Source organism: Styela clava, chromosome 6, assembly GCF_964204865.1.
Source record: "Styela clava chromosome 6, kaStyClav1.hap1.2, whole genome shotgun sequence".
NCBI classification, from domain to species: domain Eukaryota; kingdom Metazoa; phylum Chordata; class Ascidiacea; order Stolidobranchia; family Styelidae; genus Styela; species Styela clava.
The window spans coordinates 2,895,825-2,916,839 of record NC_135255.1 but is presented as its reverse complement, the minus strand read 5'-3'; the positions used below and the strand labels follow the sequence as shown (position 1 = coordinate 2,916,839).

General features: G+C 39.1%; 1 long non-coding RNA gene across 4 annotated transcripts; it reads right to left on the bottom strand.

The window, feature by feature from the left end:
* Positions 1 to 86: 86 nt before the first annotated feature.
* LOC144424394 (uncharacterized) lies at positions 87 to 20,046 on the bottom strand. 4 transcript variants are annotated; one of them, XR_013476688.1, is made up of 7 exons: positions 19,606 to 20,046; positions 4,286 to 4,384; positions 3,373 to 3,594; positions 2,005 to 2,173; positions 1,380 to 1,515; positions 453 to 571; positions 87 to 341 (listed from the first exon to the last, which is right to left on the bottom strand). It is a non-coding gene; the product is annotated as an uncharacterized LOC144424394 (long non-coding RNA). The 4 variants fall into 4 exon arrangements; XR_013476687.1 differs by having other exon boundaries at positions 3,377 to 3,594; XR_013476690.1 differs by lacking the exon at positions 4,286 to 4,384 and having other exon boundaries at positions 3,377 to 3,594.
* Between the last annotated feature and the right edge of the window lie 969 nt (positions 20,047 to 21,015).

Below are 21,015 nucleotides of genomic sequence, written 5' to 3'. Positions count from 1 at the left end.
TTCCATACCTGACATGGGCTGGTAACCGGACGAGAGACAGTGGCTCGCCGTATGATTAAGCCTTATCACCTTTCCTCTCCTTTATTCGCTATTTGATTAAGATTCCAGCTATATCTAATTAATTTAATTACTATAAAATACTCAACATCTAAAAATGACAAGAACGAAGAAAAAATCTCAAGAACCAGCTGCTCCCAAACCAACAAGCGAGTCTATTCTATCAGACCCTGGGCTGTCACCAATCATGCCGCTGCCGCCTCAACCAGATTCCGCAACTACATCCTCCTCGAGTCATAAAGGAACGAAGCCTTCATCACCAACTGTATCTCCTCTATGCTTATCTAAGATTCAAAATACCATTCAGAAAAATATAGAAATACAACTTCCGAGCATCATTGCTCGTTGTATCTCAGAAAATTTCAATACTCTGAATAGCTCTTCGGAATACTTACCAATGAGTCCAGGACTAAAAGAGTTTATGGATAATCAATCCCAATCCATGAAGGAGATTAAAGATGAACTGTCAATCATCAAAAATTCTCAAACATTTCAATCCAAGAAGTTTGATGATCTGTTAATACACCAAAAAACAGTTGATGAGCAGCTAAAATTGCAAAACAAAAAAATTCAATATTTAGAAGATCGTGTCCTGGATCTCGAAGAAGATCTTTGGTATTTAACGGAGCATGTAGAGGATCAGGAAAGACGCTCCAGGCTTGAGAACTTAGAGTTCCACGGAGTACCACCATTACCAAATGAAGATACTGACAAGCTGGTGCTGGAGATTTCAAAGCTCATAAAAGTAAACATTCATCCGAGTGACATCTCGTTTAGTCATCGGTTCCCTACTCGCAATCGCAAAAACCATCCCCCCATCATTGTCCGATTTACTAACCGGAGAATTCGCCATAAAATTCTCGTCGGCCGCAAAAATTTGAAGTCTGCACCAAACACTATAAACATCAAAGACACTTCAAAAGTCTTCATTTCTGAAAACTTGACCAATCGCAACAAGGACTTATTTTTTAAAGCAAAAGCTCTAAAGAATAAGTGTGGTTACGCATATTTATGGACCACTAACGGCAAAGTCAGAATACGAAAGAATAAATTGACGAACACCTTAGATATTCTTGAGGAAGAAGATCTTCAAAAAATCAAATAGGTTAGACTATTTTTCATTATGCCTTCATTTTTTCTATACTTCTATAATTATCCATGACATCTGATACCTTATGTTCAGTATGTCATTCTTCATATCGTAGTGATTCATATATATGTTGCAAATCGTGTAATCTTAAATTTCACTTTACTTGCATAACTTTGCCATTCCCTAGTTCTAGCTACTTCTGCCAAATGTGCCTTGATTCAAAAGGCCTTACCTGTCCAGTCTTGCCCTCTTGGGAATCTTTCAGTTTGTCTCCAACTGTAGGCCCCATTACAAGTAAATATGTAGAGTTCGCTAACATTGGGATAGTTTCATCTCAGTATAAGTCGACCGATTTTATTCTTCTTCACCTAAATGTAAGATCACTGTCAAAGCATATTGATGATCTGATACAAATGCTGACAAACTTTCAGAAACTCCCCCATATTATTGCGATTAGCGAAACCAGATTAAGCACATCCCCTATTAGCCCTATACATATTGACTGCTACAACTTTGTTCACTCTGCCTCTCCTACTAAAGCTGGAGGAGTTGGGCTCTTTATACGCTCTGATGTGTCATTCATAGAATCCCATGAGTATAATCTAAATTTTCCTCATTGTGAAGATTTGTGGATTCAGGTCAATGAATCGCCCACCATCAACCAAAAAAAATTGATTATTGGTGCTATTTATAAACATCCCAGACCTGACCTTTCTAATTTCACAGAAACAATGGACTCGCTACTTTACAAATTAGAAAATTCGAGAAACCCATTCATAATTTTAGGTGATTTGAATATCAACCTAATAGCTCACGATAATTTGACAACTCGGTACACCGACATGCTTCTGTCTCACCTGGCTATTCCCACCATAACGCGTCCAACAAGAGTAACTTCCACTTCGCATACTTTAATTGATCACATTTACACAAATGCAATTGATCGTTGTTCATCATCTTATATTATATTGCATGACATATCAGATCACTTTCCTGTTATGTCATCTTTTTCTTTTACTAGTGCACCTAAATACAAATTCAAAACTCACATGAAACGCAAAATGTCCAATTTTGACACAGAAATATTTAGATACAGTGCTCGTAATATATTAAATGGATTTGTATTGACACAACTGTCAACTGAGAACTTCAATGAAGTTTTTGGTATTTTTTTATCTTCATTAAAGGACCTAATCAATACCCATGCCCCCATGGTCGCATGCTCGCGTAAAAAATCTAAACTGCTATCAAAGCCCTGGATTACAAAGGGTCTCCATAAATCCATCAATCGTAAGAGTAAAATGCACAAAAAATATTATTTACATGGCTCTCCAAGTGAACGTGCACTTTACAAAAAATATCATAACACTCTAGTTCACTTATTAAGAAAATCAAAGCAAATTCATTATTTATCAAAATTAGCCAATAACAGAGGTGATATTAAACATACATGGCAGACTGTCAAAGAGATTGTGAACACAAAACCAGCAAATGATTCATCAATATCTGAATTGAAACTTGAAAATGGTTTCAAAACAAAAAACAGCCACACAATCGCAAACGAACTTAACAAATTTTTTTCAAACATTGGGAAAAGTTTAATAAATGAAGTTCCACAAACGAATATAAATTTCATGAGCTTTCTCGGTGCCCCTATAAAAGATTCTTTATATTTACGGTCAACTAATGCGACTGAGATATTCAATACCATCTCAGCTTTAAAAATAGGTAAAGCTGCCGGTGCTTATGATATTTCTTCACATTTCTTGAAGAAAATTGCTGACATAATCTCGCCAGTTATTGCACATTTTTTTAATACGTCTATAAGAATAGGTATATTTCCATCTGCACTGAAACTTGCCAGAGTTATTCCATTGTACAAATCCGGCGACAAAACTAACCCATCTAATTACCGACCTATATCTGTCTTATCATGTTTGGCAATTGTCTTCGAAAAACTTTTGTACTGTAGATTAACTGAATTTTTCGAAAAAAACAAACTAATTAATAAATTCCAATTCGGATTTCAGACAAATCATTCGACAAGTCATGCAATTATTGATCTAATTGAATATATCTATGACAAATATGAAAAGGGAGAACATGTCTGCTGTGCTTTCTTAGATTTGAAAAAAGCTTTCGATACCGTAAGTCATAACATACTCTTACGCAAACTTCATCATTACGGTGTGCGAGGTTGTGCTAATTCTCTTTTAAAAGATTACCTACATGGCCGATTCCAATATGTGGAAGTCGAAAATAATCGTTCGGAGGTTCTTCCTATTGACTGCGGTGTGATCCAAGGCTCTTCACTTGGCCCTTTATTATTCCTCGTATTTATAAACGACATCTCACGATGTTCGAATTTGTTGACAAAATTGTTCGCGGATGATACTGGTCTCCTAGGTAGTTCCAAATCATCGACTGATCTTCAAAATTGCTTCAACCTAGAATTAAAAAAGGTCTATGATTGGATGCTCTGTAATAAGCTAACTATCAATATAGAAAAATCTAAAGTAGTCCATATACGTCCTGGTTGCAACGATCAGAAAACACCTCTGATAATCAAAATGAATGAAACTGAACTTGAATCTGTTCCCTCGTACAAATATCTTGGATTGAACATTGATCACCGTTTACGGTGGGATCTGCATGTCAAAGAGTTACATAAAAAACTTTCACGCTCAATAGGTATACTAAGCAAACTTCAACACTATACAGACCGGAGTACACTCAAAGTGGTATATTATTCACTTTTCCAGACTTACATCCAATATGCAATTGCTGCCTGGGGATCTGCCACTAAAGCGACCTTAAGAGCTATAAACGTTTTACAGAATAGAGCCATTAGAATCCTTTATGGACCGTCCACTCGTGTTAACATGAATACCATGTACCATAAAACTGGCGTACTCAAACTTGATGATATCTACAAACTAGAAATATTTAAATTAATGCATCAATACCATAATTGTTGCCTTCCACAGGCATTTTCTAAATACTTTGTAAAGCAGAGTAGTGTTCACGATCACAATACTAGATCATCTGCATTGTCATCCTACTTTGTACCACGCCAAACCTACTCAAAGACACAAAAATCACTCAAATACACAGGTGCGATTATGTGGAATGCTGTACCTGGTGAAATGCGAAGCATGTCTTATCCTCTGTTTAAAATGAAGATGAAAAAATTTCTTTGGTCCAAGTATCTCGAATGAGGACAGGTCTTTCCAAACCCTGAAATCAATTCAACATAATATGAGCTATTAACTCGGTCCATAATATTAGTATGTACTTCTGATGGTTCATTGTCTAACAAATTTTTAACACTATTTGTGTTTATTTATTTTTTTTTTACAACATGCCAATCTCATGCCAGATTTACCGAAATATACTCATTTCATTTGATTCCCACTCCCCTTAACTTGTATTAGATATGGGTTCTCAAGTCATTGTTGTAGTTCAGTAGCTATGAACTTAGTATTATAGGCTCTAGTTCACCTTCCAACGTAGTCCGGTTTAGTTATCACACACTTTGATCGTTTAAAGCGACGTCCTCAGAGATTGGGTTCTGACGTTCATCAAGTCTTTTGGGATAGGTCCTTCGCATAGCAACACGTTTGGATTAGGTGTTTTTATTATCAGGAACCCTGCCTTTCTAAGCGCAGCTGGCTTAACTGAAATTTCCACCCGTTTTCCTCGAACCTTGTATTTCGGTTTTCTGCTGAGATGAATATACTTTCGTCCTCGCGATTCCAACCCAATTTGCCATATAGAGTTTAGGTTTTCCACGCGCGTCACATGATATAGTGTTTCATTACCAGTATATTCATTGTATTGTGGCGTCGTTCCCCGCGTGTGCCCATAAGCTGCTGCTAGCCCATCCTTAGTTACAATAGCCCTTTCGCTATCTCGCATTACCTCTTGGATGTACATTACGTCGCAGTTAATGCCACTCTGTTCCTGTAGTACTTCCTGTAAATGCTGCCAAGAATGAAAACCTTCCTTTGCGACAGGACAATCTGTATGTCTGCAATGAGCTATCAAGACGCGTTGAATTTTTTCTTTTTTCTCTCGTGCAGCGAGCTTCTCCCCTTCTTTTTTCGTTGTCGTTTCAGGTATGGCCCACGCGCCAGTTTCTTTGGGCGTGAATGCCATCTCAAGCCAGAACGAACGAGACAAACCATCTGACGTAAATACCTCCCTTGTAGTTCGATGTATTACTTTAGTTATTTGGAACCCAGATATATGATTCAGCCAGCGTTGAATTAGCATGCGCGGGCTGGGGTTTTTTGCATTGTCTTTCATTCGCTTTAGCAAGCCAAAAACTCCCATGTTATCTGTTATAACTGTAAAGGGCATAGTGTGTAAGATCGATAGCCACTTATCCAAAGTTTGTTTTAGGGCCTTAAGTTCCTTCGTGCAGGGATCGTATGCCCTTGCCGCAGGCGTATTCCACTTCTGGCTGTAGTATGCTATTGGGTAGACTGAGGTAAAGGGCGGTTCTTCTTCTTTGTTTGTTTGAAATATAATTGCTCCAAACCCGTTTTCGGAGGCATCTGTTTCCACAAACAACGGGAGATCAGGATTTATGTGATACAAGACCTCCGCGCTATTCAGCTGCTCTCTAGCGACTTTATAATCTTCCAATAGTTCTTTAGTCCATAACACTGGTGTAACCCTTCCGCGCGTAGCCGGAACGTTTCCCGTTAGAGCATCAAATTTTGCCAGTTTTAAGCTAAGTTTCGGGATATGATCTGCAATGTAGCGTAGGGCTCCAATCCAACCCCTTAATTCGTATACATTACGCGGCGGAGTCAATTCTTTCAAGGCCCTCAATCGTTCTGGTTGTACTTCTATTTTCTTACCGCTCAATGTCGCACCAAGTAGATTAATTCGTCTTTTTCCGATAAAACATTTGTTTATGCTGAGCGTTAATTTCATTTTAGCTAATTGTTCAAAGGTTATTTGAAGCAGTATTAGATGATCCTCCACAGTTTTGGTACTCAGAAATATATCGTCAATGTATGCTTCTATAGGTGAGGCCTTTACCTCGTCAAGCCGCTTGCAATTATTCATGTGTTTTCGATATAGAGCTGTAATAGGTTCTACGACGCAAGCTTGCATATTAGCTGAGAAGAGGGCCACGGCGGTCTTAAGTCCCATCGGGAGTTTTCGCCAGCGTAGATGTTGACCTTTGACCGCTATGCCCAAAAAGGTCCTACTGTCTTCAACTACATCACAATGAAAGTATGCCTTTTTTAAATCAAGGAGTGACAAGACCTCTCTTCCTTGCGCCATTTGCTTAATATCGGGGATTAACGCTGGGGCGATTTCAATAGATTTGATGGCAGCATTCAATGGTTGGAGATTTTGCACCACCCTCCATGATTGTTGCCAGCCAGTTTCTTGCTTTTGTCGTTCGTTCATTTTTTGCGGTACCACAAATATTGCCAATTTCCATTCCGCAAATCCAGTCTCTATTACTCCGAGATCTAGAAAGTTTTTTACGGCTTCTTCGAGAGCTTCTGATTGTTCTTTTCCTCTCAGGTTGTATGGTCCTGAGACAAAGGGTTTTACAGTGGGATCTTTTAGTTCGATGTGACACGGATATTTCAGTTCTTGTTTAGACGATAAATGACCCCTCAGATCTTCCAACTCTTTGGCATAAGGTTGATACACTTGCCTCCATTCTTTTTCTGTTATTACTGTGTTTTCTGGTGAATTGAGTTCAGGCGGGACGTAAGTTTCCCCAGCAAGAGCTATCGCTTCGTCGCTGAGCTTCTGCAGTTCGCTTTTTACTTTGTGCGGTGTTCCCTTTTTCAACACGTATTCGTTCACTGGTCCTTTCATGACAACTCTTTCGTTTGATATAGGTATGACGGATGATTTTCTTGCACTTCGTGCTTCACCCCGGGGGTCCGAATCTGGCTTTCTACTAGCTCGTTCGGATTTTTGACCCCTGAAACTTCGTTCTCGGTCATTAGTGTTTCGCAAGCCAATACCACTGTTAGGCCTTGCGCGCTGTTTCCCCGCCTCGGTACATTCCAGAGGATCGTCACCCTCTGGTTCACCGGCTGTCATAACTAAATTGCTCATACATGACGATGGATTGTTCATCTCCGTGACCATCGTCGTTAAGGCTTGCACCGGTCCCAACCATTTGAACCCAATTATGTTTAATGGTATGCCCTGTCCCGTTGCAAATGGAACTTTGAGCTCTCCCATGTTTATAATCATCAAGGAATTAATTTGGCAAGTTCCTCCTATTCCCCTTACATTCACTGTAAAAGGTTGACGGTTTTTCCAACTATTGGGATAAGATTTTTCGGCGGTTTGCCTTGTCATTAAGTTAGGCAAACTACCCGTGTCTGCAAGGAACATAGTTCCAGTTTTGATATCCCTTAAATACATCAATTCACCTCCAAATACATCGGTAAGGCTTATACCGTCAGTTTTTTCCGGTTTTCCCAAAAAGGTGAATAGAGGTAAGGTTTCATTGTTTATGATTTTTTCATATTTACAAGGTACCACTTTATCCGGAAGTTGCCGCACCGGATCAGACAACTTCCGTACTAGTTTAAAGATGAGTTTAGTCCTTGTTGCATATCATGTTCAGTCCAACCATGTTGGACATAATAGCAAGGAGCTGTTTTAGTTTGGGTAAGTGGCAAGTTCCAATGCGTCCTATTCTGCCAATGAGTTTTATCTCGGCTTTTGGGTCTAAATCCAAAGTATAGCTCACACAGATTTGCCCTTTTTTCTAATGTTGGGGACCCTTGAGATATGAGGTATTTGTTTAGGTCATCAATGTCGCGCAATGGAAGTGCTAAAGGATTATTGCCGCCTAGGAAATCGGACCATTTTTCCTTGCATTCTCGTCGCAAATTGTCTGGCAGTTTTCTTGTTCGCGGCTTGATTACCCAACTTCCCTGTTCATCCTTTCCCAGGACCTTATCCGTGACCCACAATATAGCTTTAACCAGACACGAGCTTGAAATGTGACCAGGACTTTTACACAAGTAGCAGACTGATAAAGATTGACCATTTTCAGGTGAAATGTACAGTCCTAATGGTTCAAAGATGTTGGACTGACTCAAGAAATTGTATGGCTCACCTTGTGTTTCCGCTATTCTTGCGGCTTCGCCTATGCTACTTGGAGTTGTTTCTTGTTGGGTTAACTGCTGGCGTTGAGGAGAAATTTGTGGCTCTGATGTCTCTTCGCGAGGTGGCGTGTTTCGTGGATTCGCGTAACGCTCTTTTCGCTTCCACGGCTTGGCTTTTTCTTTCGCTTTTCTTGGTAGAGTGGCTCTCTCACGTAGATTAGGTGCTTCATTGCTCCTTGTCGTTTGGCCACCCGAAACACCTGGAGGGTTCATCATTCTATTACTTAATAATTGATTACTTTGGACATCAGTGGGGAACTCTTTAGTAGACCCAACGTATGCGTGCAAAAGCCTTTTGTTACCTTCTTCATAGGGTGTTTGGCGCAATGTTTTTTCCATCGCCGGCTGGATATTATATACGTTTACCGGAGGTGGTGTATATGTTTGTTGTAGTGCTGGCATCGAAGTTACTGGATACGAAGAGGTTCTGGAATACCGATCCATCTTATTTGTTACTCTTACGGTTTGGTCATCTAATAGTTCAGAGTTCCAGAATTTTTGTAGATCTGTCGCCACATTTCTCCAGGTGAAATGTTCTCGTCCTTGTAGCAAAATTCGCAATGTTTGGGGAAGTTTTGCTCTGAGATTTCTGAACAGGCGCATGCCATCTGGATCGGCCATAATTTGTTCATCGATATCAATATCCATTTCTCGTAATACCCCATGTATAGCGAGCATGGGCCTTTCTTTCCAACTATAATTTAAGGCAAAGTCATTTATCACCTTCTCGTTGTTAGCGATGCCTTGTGGATGAGTTACCGCCAACAATTCCATGACTGTTTTCCAATTAGGGCGAGGTACGTCAAACAAATCGGCTATTTGTTCTGCATCCTCTCGGCGGTTCGCTTCAATTAGCTTCTTTTGTATCGCGTTGGCCAGTATTCTGTCCCTTATTGTGTCGCCTGGACCATGTTCGATAAATGTCATCGCGTCTTCTAGCCACTTCAATAGATTTAATCTCCCAGGATTCTTCATGATGGCCATCATTTCGTCCACGTTCATGGGTTTGGAAGAAGTAGCCAAGGGTTGGTACGGTGGTTGTGTAATTTTGACGAAATTCGGCTGCGATGGTCTTTGAGCATACCGTTCTTCTTCTTCGGACGACGATGATGATGAAGGAGTCTCGGTATTACTTGATAAGTCCAAATTCGGGTCCGCTTGCAAGGATCGCTGAAACTCTGGGTCTTGTTGCAAGAACTGTCCATTGGCAAGGGATATCACGTCAAATTTTGGGCCTCCTTGCAGGGAGAATTCTTGAGAAACTGGTCTTGTTTCTGACGATGGCGAACGAGACAATTCAGTTCTCGTCAGCACTCCATTTTTTAGCTGCGCCCTTCTTTGCCTTCCTCGAGTTAAGCGTACGGTGGGATATTTTTTTGGACTTGGTCCCAACCTTATGGAGCTTAGTTCTTTAGCTTTTGTATAATCGGGAGCCGGTATTACCATTTGAGGCGTTGTCATTTCTGCCTCTTGATAGGGACCTTTCCCGTCACCTCTGGCTGTTCTTGAATTCAATCCCAACCGTCTTCTATTTATTATTGCTGACCTTTCGTCTGCTGGAGTGGAGAAAACAGGAGGCGGTATAAGCTGCGCCCTTTGTGAGTACAGCATTTTAACTCCGTAGGGATCCTCGCCTGGTGTAGTTAATAATCGTCCTTGACGTATCCTTTTATCGCTGACCACATCTACACCTTCGATTCCAATCGGGTAAGCGGCCATTTCATGTTGCAACCTGGGGTATATAGTTTCTATTTCTTGATGGTCTAGTCCCTTTTTCACAACCAACCTTGGGCCATTTGGGGTATCTGGGTGAATTGGCCAGGAATTCATCGTGGGTGTTCTGGAAACAAGTGTGGCGGGGTATGATGGTGGTTCTGAAGACGGTGGTGCCGACGGTTCAACAGCCACTGAATATGACTTCGTGACGTCTGCTTCACTGGTAGACATTTTGTATAACTTTCCAGCATTGTATTCGTTTTTGAGTACACCTTGAAGTTCTTCCATCGTGATTTTTGCGCTGGCTTTCTTTGCTGCTTTTTCAATGGCTGCTAAATCGTTCTGGGCCATTTTTACATCTTTCGTTGCCTGTTTAAGTTCTTTTTTGGCATGGGGAAGGTCTTTTTGTATTTGAGTAAATAGTTTTTGTTTATCAAGTATATCTTGCTTAAGCTTTTTTTCAGTGGCGCTAACCTCTTTATGTCTTTCTTGGGTATGCTTTATTAATTTCATTTTGTTATTAAGTTTAGTTTGTTCACGGGACGCCTCCCCTTTTTTTCGACTAAACCAATTGGGCATTGTTAGTCCTTAATTACTTTAAATATTTAACGTTATATTATTGTTATTGTATACATGCAGTGCCAAATCTTCTTGGCGTTACTCTTCTCGGACTGGTTCTCTGGACTGGTATTCTGCTTTTTCCGTTGTTATTGAGTGAAGTGGCTGGTTAACTATTCGTTATTAATATAAAAATTACTTGCAATTTTACGATTCCCTTTTTATCTTGCCGCTTGTTGTAAGGGTCGTTTGTTGCCTCGTTCTCTTTCGATTGGAGTCTACCTCTCTGCTTTTTCTTTTTTCGTTTTGGTTGTACGCAATTCTTTTGCCAGTCCCGACAGGATTTTGTTTTTGCTTATTTGGCTCGAAACGTTCCCTTCCTTGTTGTCTTCTTCGACTTGGGTCTCAGAACGACCCAAGTTTTCCTAAGCCTAGTACGTAGCCTAAATCTTAATACAACCAAATACTCCAATGTTAGTACAGTTATATAAATAAATAAAATACAATATAACCATACTAACACACATTTAACATTTTAAATACAATGAAATTATTTACTAATTTGTTTTTGCATCATAAAAATTGTTATAAACACAATACAAATTTCTTAAAATAGCATAACACACTTAAGATAAAATTCGGAATATGATATAAGATATCTTAACATCATTATACTGTTTTTCAAAACTATAACGTTGGGTCAAAAGCAGAGCGCCTATCAGGAATTAACCATAGACCGTCAGGCTCCCCGTAACCAATGTTAGTTTCCCACTGAACACCCTTATTACGGTGCCTTGATCCCAGATTATTAAATAACATGTAAACAAAACAATATAACGTGTCAGACATCCTATATCCTATTTTTTTTTTAAAGTGATGCACACATGTAATACGGTAACCTATTTCAAATTTATACTGAAAAACACTTGATCATATTTGCAAAGTATTCAAAAAAAATACAACATGCACATTTGTAGATAGTTTCAGTATAGTTCCTTAATATTCTCAACACGGGGCATGGGGTGTCTTGTTGCATAAAAAACAACACTCGAGTTCAGTGCAGGGCTCCTATCAGGAATTTCCTTTAGACCGTCAAGGCCCCTCCCAGCATTGGCTTCCGCTTTGCCCACCTAACACGGTGCGTTACTACCCGCAAACAAACATTCCCTCCCCCGGTTAAAAAATAGAAAGACCGAGACGAGCCCCCAGTATGTTATAGAGATTTTTGGGGTTTAATTAAACACACCCCACAGGGGGTGGGGTACATTCAATTTGCCCTTGATTACTCTTGGGTTCATTATCGTTGTCTAGGACAAAATAATTCCAAAAAAATATATGAGATAAACATCATACATTATTAGCAACATACAAAGACATCAATGTTCAAAAATTTCTCAACTAGTATAGTCAAATCTTATTTTAAAGTTTCGATGTCTTAACAATTTCAAAAAACCATAAGTTACACGTATCCGCCATTTTGTTTTTTCGTTGTGGCCGCCATTTTGGTTTTTCCTTTGTGGCCGCCATTTTGTTTTAGATGCGGCGATCAATAGTATTGGTTTGTATCAAGAATTTTTAGCTGTTTCTTTTATTATTTTTTATGGGTTTTAATGTACAAATTGAAACAGCACCATTAAATAGTCACATTAAGTATGTGGTTATAACTTCTACTATATAATTAATAAAAATAACTAAGGTTTACGACTCCTCATAATATAAGTACATGAGAAGGCTTCAAGTCTTTCCTTAGGAATTTCTCTGTTACGAAGGGCACCGGCTTATCGTATGAGTAAGTCAAACGTCCGGTTAGTTCATTAATTAAAGGTTCAAACTTACAATTTACATTCATATAATAATAAACAAGTTACATAAGTATATAGGGTAGTATAAAATCAAATGTTGAGTATACCAACACATTAAAAATATAAACAATAATGATAATAAACTACAATTACATTTACATTATTGTCAATGGTGAGCATAAGTCGTTACAATTATTCCTTTAAGCTTATTGTGCAATTCCACAATACATTCGTGTAGTCTATTTATTTATTATTTTATTTTTACTGACCAACCAAACTTGGGCATCCCATATTTGAATGACGTAATACCATAAATGCGTATTACTTCCGTGGTCACTATAATACACTATGTCCATACATGATCTATGTTATTTCCTATATTAAGTTCCGCCTGGCAAATATGCTCTAGCATAACTTTTAATATAAGTCCCACGATCATCCTTGATCTCATGATTACATGATAATACATTAACTATTAATCAATGAAAATATACCAATAATAATAAAACACCATACGTCAGAGCCAGTTACAAAGTTAAATGGAATAAGAAAAAATAACAAACTTCAAATATACTTGGTTATACATGAGTCATTTGCAAAGAATTTTTTAATAACTGGGAGTCATGGGAATACAAGTTACGGAAGCCATTAAACCAACGCAGCTGAATCTATTTATAAATTTCCTATCTGGGAACTTCAGCAATGCATTAGTGATTACCCATGGGAAAACATGTTTTCTTGGGCTCTTAAGGGATTATCCAGCTTTTTACGAGATAATAACTTTGCAGCGTTGATGGAAAATCTCTGCCAATTCTCACGACGTGCAAAATCTATTTTCCCATAAATTTAATAACCATTTGATAAGGCAATATCAGGTTTGCAAAATATAGCATAGCACCATGTACTTTACGATCAGCCAACAATTTCCTGAAACTCAATGTGGGAAAATTTTGACAATACGTCAACTGTTTGTGATTTCCTATGTCCCATAACAATATTAATTTTTATTATGTAAGGCAATTGGAGGATTGTGCATTCCCAGACTCTACCTAAAATTCTCATATAATTTCGAAAATTAAAACATATCTGAATTAGATAACTTTCCTTATTTCACATAAATTGTTTAATAAATCCCTACAATTCTTTATAGGTCTCAACAGTTCTACAGTTCTAGTAAAAAATTATACAATTAACTTCAAACATAATCTACGTTTTCAAAGTTTACCAAAGTCATTCTGAGTTTGTATCTATATAATCATTCAATAACCGTTCTTTTAATCGAAAGATTCTGATTAATGAATTAAAGTTCGGATGAAAACTTAATAAATTTGTAACATCACCAGTGAGTCCATTTAGTTGAAGGTTGTTCGTATGATATTCTTTTAATGCTTGAGTCTGGATAGAAGTTGCAGTTGAGTTCTCAACATCTTTCTGATATGTAGGCTGAGTTGTATAAGTTCCATTTGTTTCGGTTGCTTGTTGAATATTTCCAAGTCTTTTGCTGGTTGTACACAGTAGTTGATATTCGTTTGCCATGGATGCCCGATGTTGACTGACTTTCTCAGGCCAATATTGGTCACCTTATAACACATCTGATGGGTGTATTTTAAACTTCAATTCTCGAGGGATCAAGCATCGCTACCTTATATGGTCGCGTTGCGCAATTTTATAAAGGTCATGACGTATTCGATTTTCATCAAGTCCAGGAAGTTTTGGGCGTCACTGGGGGTTTGCAATTTATTCCGAGAGTCTTTGACAATTTACCTAGATTTATATTTATAATATTGCTATAGCAGCCGTTTCGGCACCGTCTTTTATCATTTTCTTTATTTCGTGGTGTTTTTGCCTGTTTTCAATATTTCGCCAACCTAATGGGCTTCCTGTCTGAAAGTAAGGCGGCAGCTGTGCTTTTACAGGGGCGCAATTTGGGTGATTCTGGATACAGCAGCACATTGTTATAAGAATCACAACCACGATTGCAATCGGTATTAATGCTTTTAGGAAAGGCGAGAATACCCCACCAAAAATTCCACCGAAGAAATTTCCTACCGCCTCCCCCCCGGTTTTGAAAACATTCCCGACTTCTCCGAGTCCTTTATTTACTAGGTTCATAGCTTCATCCACTATGTTAGTGAAATTTAAATCTAATGTCATATTAATGTGTTCGACCGATATATTTTCGAAGTCCCATTCTGACGTGTTTACTAATATTAGGGAATGGTTTAAGCCACTCACCCACAATTCATTGGCTTCGTTTAGTTCTCTGTCTGCGCCTTGCATACCACGTCTCATTTCCTCTGCTTGCCTTACATTGTTCTGAATCGTTTGGTTTGCCTCCTCCTCTACTGCTGTTAGAAGTCGGGCGTATTCTTTCAAATGCAGGATACCATCTTTTACCCGTATTAAATACGCCTTGGTTTTGTCAAATAATGGTTTTGCCGTTGAATTTTTCAAAACGTGTAACACTAATTGATTCACCTCTAACTCAGCTACAGACATGGCTTCGATTGTTTGGAATTCATGCAGAAACGTATCCAACTCCCGTAGTAATAATCGCTGATTCTGGTCAATTTCTCCCTGTAAGAAATTCCATTCCTGTCTTCTTAATTCGCGCTCTTTAACCATTTGAAAGATGACCTCACTTAGCCGTTGATTCTGAATAAAAGTCGATCGGGACAATTCATTTAGTCTTGACGCAACTTGTCTTAAGGCCTCTTCATTCTGGGCAAACCTCGTGTTCACCTGTCGAGTCATTTCGTCAATTCGATCGTTAATTTCGCCAATAAGGGTTCTTGTGTTTGCATAATTTATTCCTGCAAATATTAGAGCTATTGCCTCAAATATAAAGCGTTTATTTCTCCGGGCAGGAATTCCTATTCCGGGCACACTAAGCGGATCTTGCGCGTTCCGACTTGGCCATTTGCCTCCTTTTAGCATAAGAGGTGGGGCCGGGAACTGAGTTCGGTTGCGAGCAGGGTCATACTTAGTTTCGTCCCAGAACCGCATTTTTACTTCCATACTCCCGACAGGGTATTGACATTGTTCATTTCTTTCAATTCGTCGCTTACATTCACTGTCCCAGTGCAACATGGACGGATAGGTGTCATATAACACCATAGGTCCATGTTTTTGTATCACTTCCCCATCGTGAGTCCAATTAACAATATGAGTTGGCGCGATCCACCTAATTTTCTCATTCCATTCCGGGAAATCAAAATCACTTGGCCATATGTTAGTGGATACCGGCCAGAAGGTCTCATTCAGAACCCCTACGTATTTTGTAGTGTTTCGAATTGACACGCTGTTATGTTCATCATCGACTTCTTGTATTAAAAAATCGCCTTCTAGGGGTTCAAATATTAAATCGTGCCCGGTAAACTGATACCGAATTCGGTTCATGTAAGGGGACAGTCCTTGTTTGTCTACGTAGTTAGTTAAAAATGTCTGAAGTATACCTTTGTCAAAATCCATTACTTCGACGCCACCTTCTGTCCCACGATATTGAATTGCTTTTGTGACTTGAGTTGTTACATCGACTGTTGCGTAAAATTGTAGCAATCGGATCACCATAGCTTTATACGCCGTGAAGGTCGTAAGCATTAGATTGGTCATCGTTTGGACGTGTTTATTGCGCCTTTTGCTTGGTTGCGGCGCCCATTGCCATGCAAATCGGAAATGTTGGCCTATAGGTCGCCTATACGTTTGATTTTTATAAAGAAGTGAGCGTTGTAAATCAGGCTTTATCCAGGCAATTCGCCGTTTGCACAGGCACTCCCGTTCTAGCATGATAGGACTTTCCCAATATTTTCCCTGGGGATAATTACGTTGTTGATAAGTTTTCTCTTCCGCAACCACATACCCGAAATTTGAGGAATAATAGAGAGCCGGAGTTTTATATACTTTGTCGCCGTCACTTACGTTCCAGCAGTTTTTTAAATCAATTTGTTCCCATGGAGTAGATGGATCTGTCAGTTCCCAATGCGTGGCGTTTAATTGACTCGCCTTGATCAAGGTACCCTCGTTCAACGAGGCCACGCCCAAATTTAACTCTCCCATAACACAGAAGACTTTTTCCCTCGACAACAATACCATAGCACATAAACCCAATGCGACGCCAACCCAATTATTGTTAGTACGAGAATTAAAAACGTGCACCATTCTGGATTCATCGGAGGATGGGCCGGCCATATCATTTAGTTTTTTTTTTTAGTTTGTAACTTTTATTTAACAATAGTCTGTAAAACAAAATTCAAAAGTTCATGGTTATGTACAACACGGCATGCCTGTTTTATTATTACTTCATTTACAGTTCCAATTAGTTCGCTGAGAAATTGCCATTTCGAGACTGTAGGTAGATCTTTTCAGCCTCCATGCAATCTACTTTCAATAATTTTTGGATAGCAAATATAACACTCTCAGGTAATAACACATCCGTTTCGAGTTCATAGTTTATTAGTGACCATATGGGGCTGCTGCAGGATTGCATTGATTTAGGTCGAAGATAACTCAACGAATAAGGGTTGAACTTACGAGATGTATGCCGTCGGGTTCTCATTGGGCGAGGTGCCTCACTGCGCGAGAGTCGGGTCCCTCCCCATCGAGTGAACATTTCAGTACATTGTTTCAGGTATCTCAGCACGTTTTCTTGTTTCTGTTCGTCTTTGAAGAACATACGAACACAGGCGGCCTCCCACACTCGCTGCATGGCTTTATTGCTAAATCCTCTGTCGAATTGAGTTAGTCTATCTGACTCCCTCTTTCCACACCAGATGTCATGTAGGTGGCTTTCGCAATTTCCTGTGATGACGTAATCATAGACTCTTTCTCTCAATTGTTTCTGACGTTCTTCCCGACTGGTCAATAATGGTAGCGATATTTCTTCTCTTGTCACAGAGTTGGGACGATTAGACGGTCCAGCACACTCTCCCTTCCAAGCCTCAACCCCCTCAGTTGAAGTTATGGTTATAAGGTTTGCCATGGATATTGCCCCCTGACACCTGAAGTCTCCTTCTACAGTCATCTCGCCTACCTCTTGTATTTCGTTGTTCGGGGTCGTAGCGTCGGCCTCACTTTCATCCGGTAACGGTAGCGGCATTTCGACAAAGGGTTTTGTCTTTTCACATGCAAAATACGCTTCCGGATAGTCCATGGGCACTCCATCAATGTCGTCGAGATCACTTTCCTCCGATAGCGGAGGGGGACAGCTAGTAATCGAGTGCTTAAGGCTTGGCGGTGAGTAGGCAGGGCTTGGTGGCGAATACGCAAGGTTCGTCATTTCTCCATCACTTTCTTCCCCATAATCTGCCTCAAACTCTGGCACTGGATTAGTAGTTGAGGTTGCTATTTCGTATGTTGTTGTGGACGGCTCTGGCTCGAGGACTTGGTCTGTGGTTGTGGTGGTTATTTCATGGGTCGTGGTAGGATCGCTATCCAACACATACCCAATAGTAAACCTTCCTTTTTCTGCCTGCTTCTTTAATTGTTTCGTCTTCTGTTGTAAGGTCGTCACGATTTGAGTAGTTAAGAGCATTAGTTCAGCCACCTCCGTTATGTCGGCTATATTCGTATCCGGTCCAATTAGTGACGATACATGTTTTCTTTGTTGAGTAGTTCCCCAGTTAGCTGTAGTTGTTAACAAAAATACCGATGCAGCTTTTTTATTCGTGTTTTCCATAATAAGTCTCTTATAGGATTGTATTGTTAATTCTGTTAAAGTAATATGAACATTGTAACGTAGTTTTTTTTTTTTTTTTTTCTTTTCTTTCCTACTTTAGTTTTCAAGCCTGTTTACATCATACTTTGGATTATTCGCTATTGCCTCTAAAATTTTGGCAAAACGTTCGTGTGGGAGGTGTCTTCTCCTCCATTGAAATTCATCTAGGTAAGACGGGATCATTTCCCTTCTTGTCCCATGCATTTTTTTAAATTTTTCTTTCACTCCAGTCCAAAGCCCTTCTACACTATTTGTGGTTACCCCCTCATCAGTGACATACATCAAGCTATGATTCACTGTTCGATGCGTGTATCCCATTCCCAACTTTTCTATGTCTCTGTAGGACCCAAAACAATCGCTCCAAATTTCTGAATGTGGTGCAACGTTTGCCTTTATCAATTCTTCCATTGTAGCTTTAGTTCTACCAGTTTCGGGCACTAATTGCAAACATATTTCTTTGGTTTCCAAACATATAGCCCCCCACAACCAAATAGGCTTGATTTTTCGGGCCCTAAAATTTGAGCATGGCTTTCGTTTGGCTATCAGCGTTTCATCGATGCAGACTGTCATTTTTTTGCCACCGATCTTTTTAAAACTCTGAATGAGTTCTGTCGAGCATATTTCTCGTATGAAATGCAACCAATCTACAACAATACGGGGACTCACATCTATTTCATATACGATTTGTCTCTGCGGTACATCCATGGCCCAACAATATAATAATATCACCAAGTTAACCAGGTCGATTTTACTTCTCTCGAAAAACGAGTTTTTTTCTTATTGTCGTTGTATTACGGCAATTAGCTTTCCTACATCTAAACCTTGCCCCATCGAGCTTGTTTGCCTTATTGATTTCTTCTACCATGGCGTTTCGACATTTGGGGCAGTTCATGCCGCGGGCGAGTACGCGATGTTCCCGCAAGAATCCTATACAGTCTCGTACATTTGACAAAACCCCAAGGGCTGCCAGACTCCGGATTTTCATATCGCTGGTTGGTCCGGTACCTATCAATAAAATTCAGAATGTCAATTTCTCGTGTGGTTAAATTCATTTTATATTCTTCTTATCTACTCATCGTTAGTTCATGACGCATGAAATTCATCGTTAATAGCATTATTTATGTATCAGATATTGTCCGTATTCCCTAGACAATTGAATGTATTGTCCGTATTCCCTAGACAATTGAAAGTGTCGGTTAAGTTATTAGCTACGTTGTTTAGTGAACATGCGCCGTATTATATATATACAGATATATTGCAAATCTCAGCATTTGTCATGTTGAAAGTAACTTTTTTTATTACACACTTGAAACGACACTTCAACACCTAGTCACATTGTTTCTTTTTTGTTATATTGTGCAGTCCAGTGCGTCTGTACAGACGATAGAATATTATTCATCACGTTACCGGTACCGTACGGTATTTCATATTCGAGTTACCGGTACGGTACCGGTACTGTGCGGCTGGTTAACATCTGCTTCAGTAGATTTATGTCATTTATACCTGTTCTTTCTTCATTGTCTCCCGTTGTCCGTCCACTACAACTGATGATTATCATAATTTGGTTGTGATAACTGAGCCACTACAAATTCCCGAATATTTCCCCATAACACGCTTTTATTCACTGCCTGTAAGCTACGAAACGGGGAATACCCCAAATTACTATCTGATGTATTGCGTGGCTCTCAGATACACCCTAGTGTCATGACGATTTCTCGTTAAAACCGTATTAGTAAATATTTACGGCTAAACTATTCTATGCTATATTGATCTACTAAAATTATATGTTAATTAAATAGTTGAATCTTGGGTGCCGCTGCTAGATAACCTACTTTGGTTCCCCACGGCTTCCCTTCCCCAGTAAAATTATGTTCTTGAATTTTTGCTTATTTTTTGCATCATTTATTATTTTACTGGTTGGAAAAAATAAACTTGACTATGACTATGACTATCTCCCCCGGGATAAATATGCAAATTCTATCCTATTCTAACAAGCCGTGAGTAGGCGATGTGGAGTAGCGAGAATATATGGTATTTGACGTACAGGACATCGCCAGAACATGATTACCAACCTTGGCAATGATAGGGTTTAAAAAGCATTACGTCTATTCTTGTGATTTTAAAATATCTTTATCGCGGAATCCGCCGACTAGCTTTTGCAACATCTTCTTTTATATAATCAGCAGTTTTTCAATGGTAATCACCTAATGCTGTATCAAAGTATATTTAATTAGATTTGAAATTTTCGATCATCTAAAGTCCCGAACCGATGGAAGCATGTAACTTTTACAGAAATAAGAAAAGCGCACCTCTAGTTAGTTTTAGGTATTATTGTGCAAAGTATTCAGATATTCAAACCATATTTTACATTCATTCAATCCGTAGCTTTAAAAAAGTAACGAAATTATTTTGAATTGAGTCAAGATTAGCTTTGGTCGCTATTGATTCTGGCATAATGTTTACTGGGTGATATACCGTGACCTCAGCATATCCTATTAGGTTTGAGGTATCGATGACACAATTCAAACAGTTTTTGCGGCGCATTCATTCTCTGATGATGGTGTCTAGTTAAATAATTGAGTTTGATTCAAAGTATATTTAGCTATTGTGGGAAACTTGAGTTTCTACTAATATTTATTTTCTCCTCATCTATCATTCTGAAAGTAATGATATGCCAACGCCCGAAAAGCACATATTGCTCGATCAAAACAAGCTATGAATAGAAATATCTGCAAAATATCAATTATGGATATTACATAAAGTTTTTTTTTAATGAAAAGATAATTTTCGAGGATCGTGTGCTGCAAGATTGTTTAGAGTAAAAATTCAAATTCAAAAGTGCTTTGTTTTTCGGGACATTTCGTTGAGGAGAATTTTGATATATCAGCCATGTGTTCTGACCTAAATCGTCTC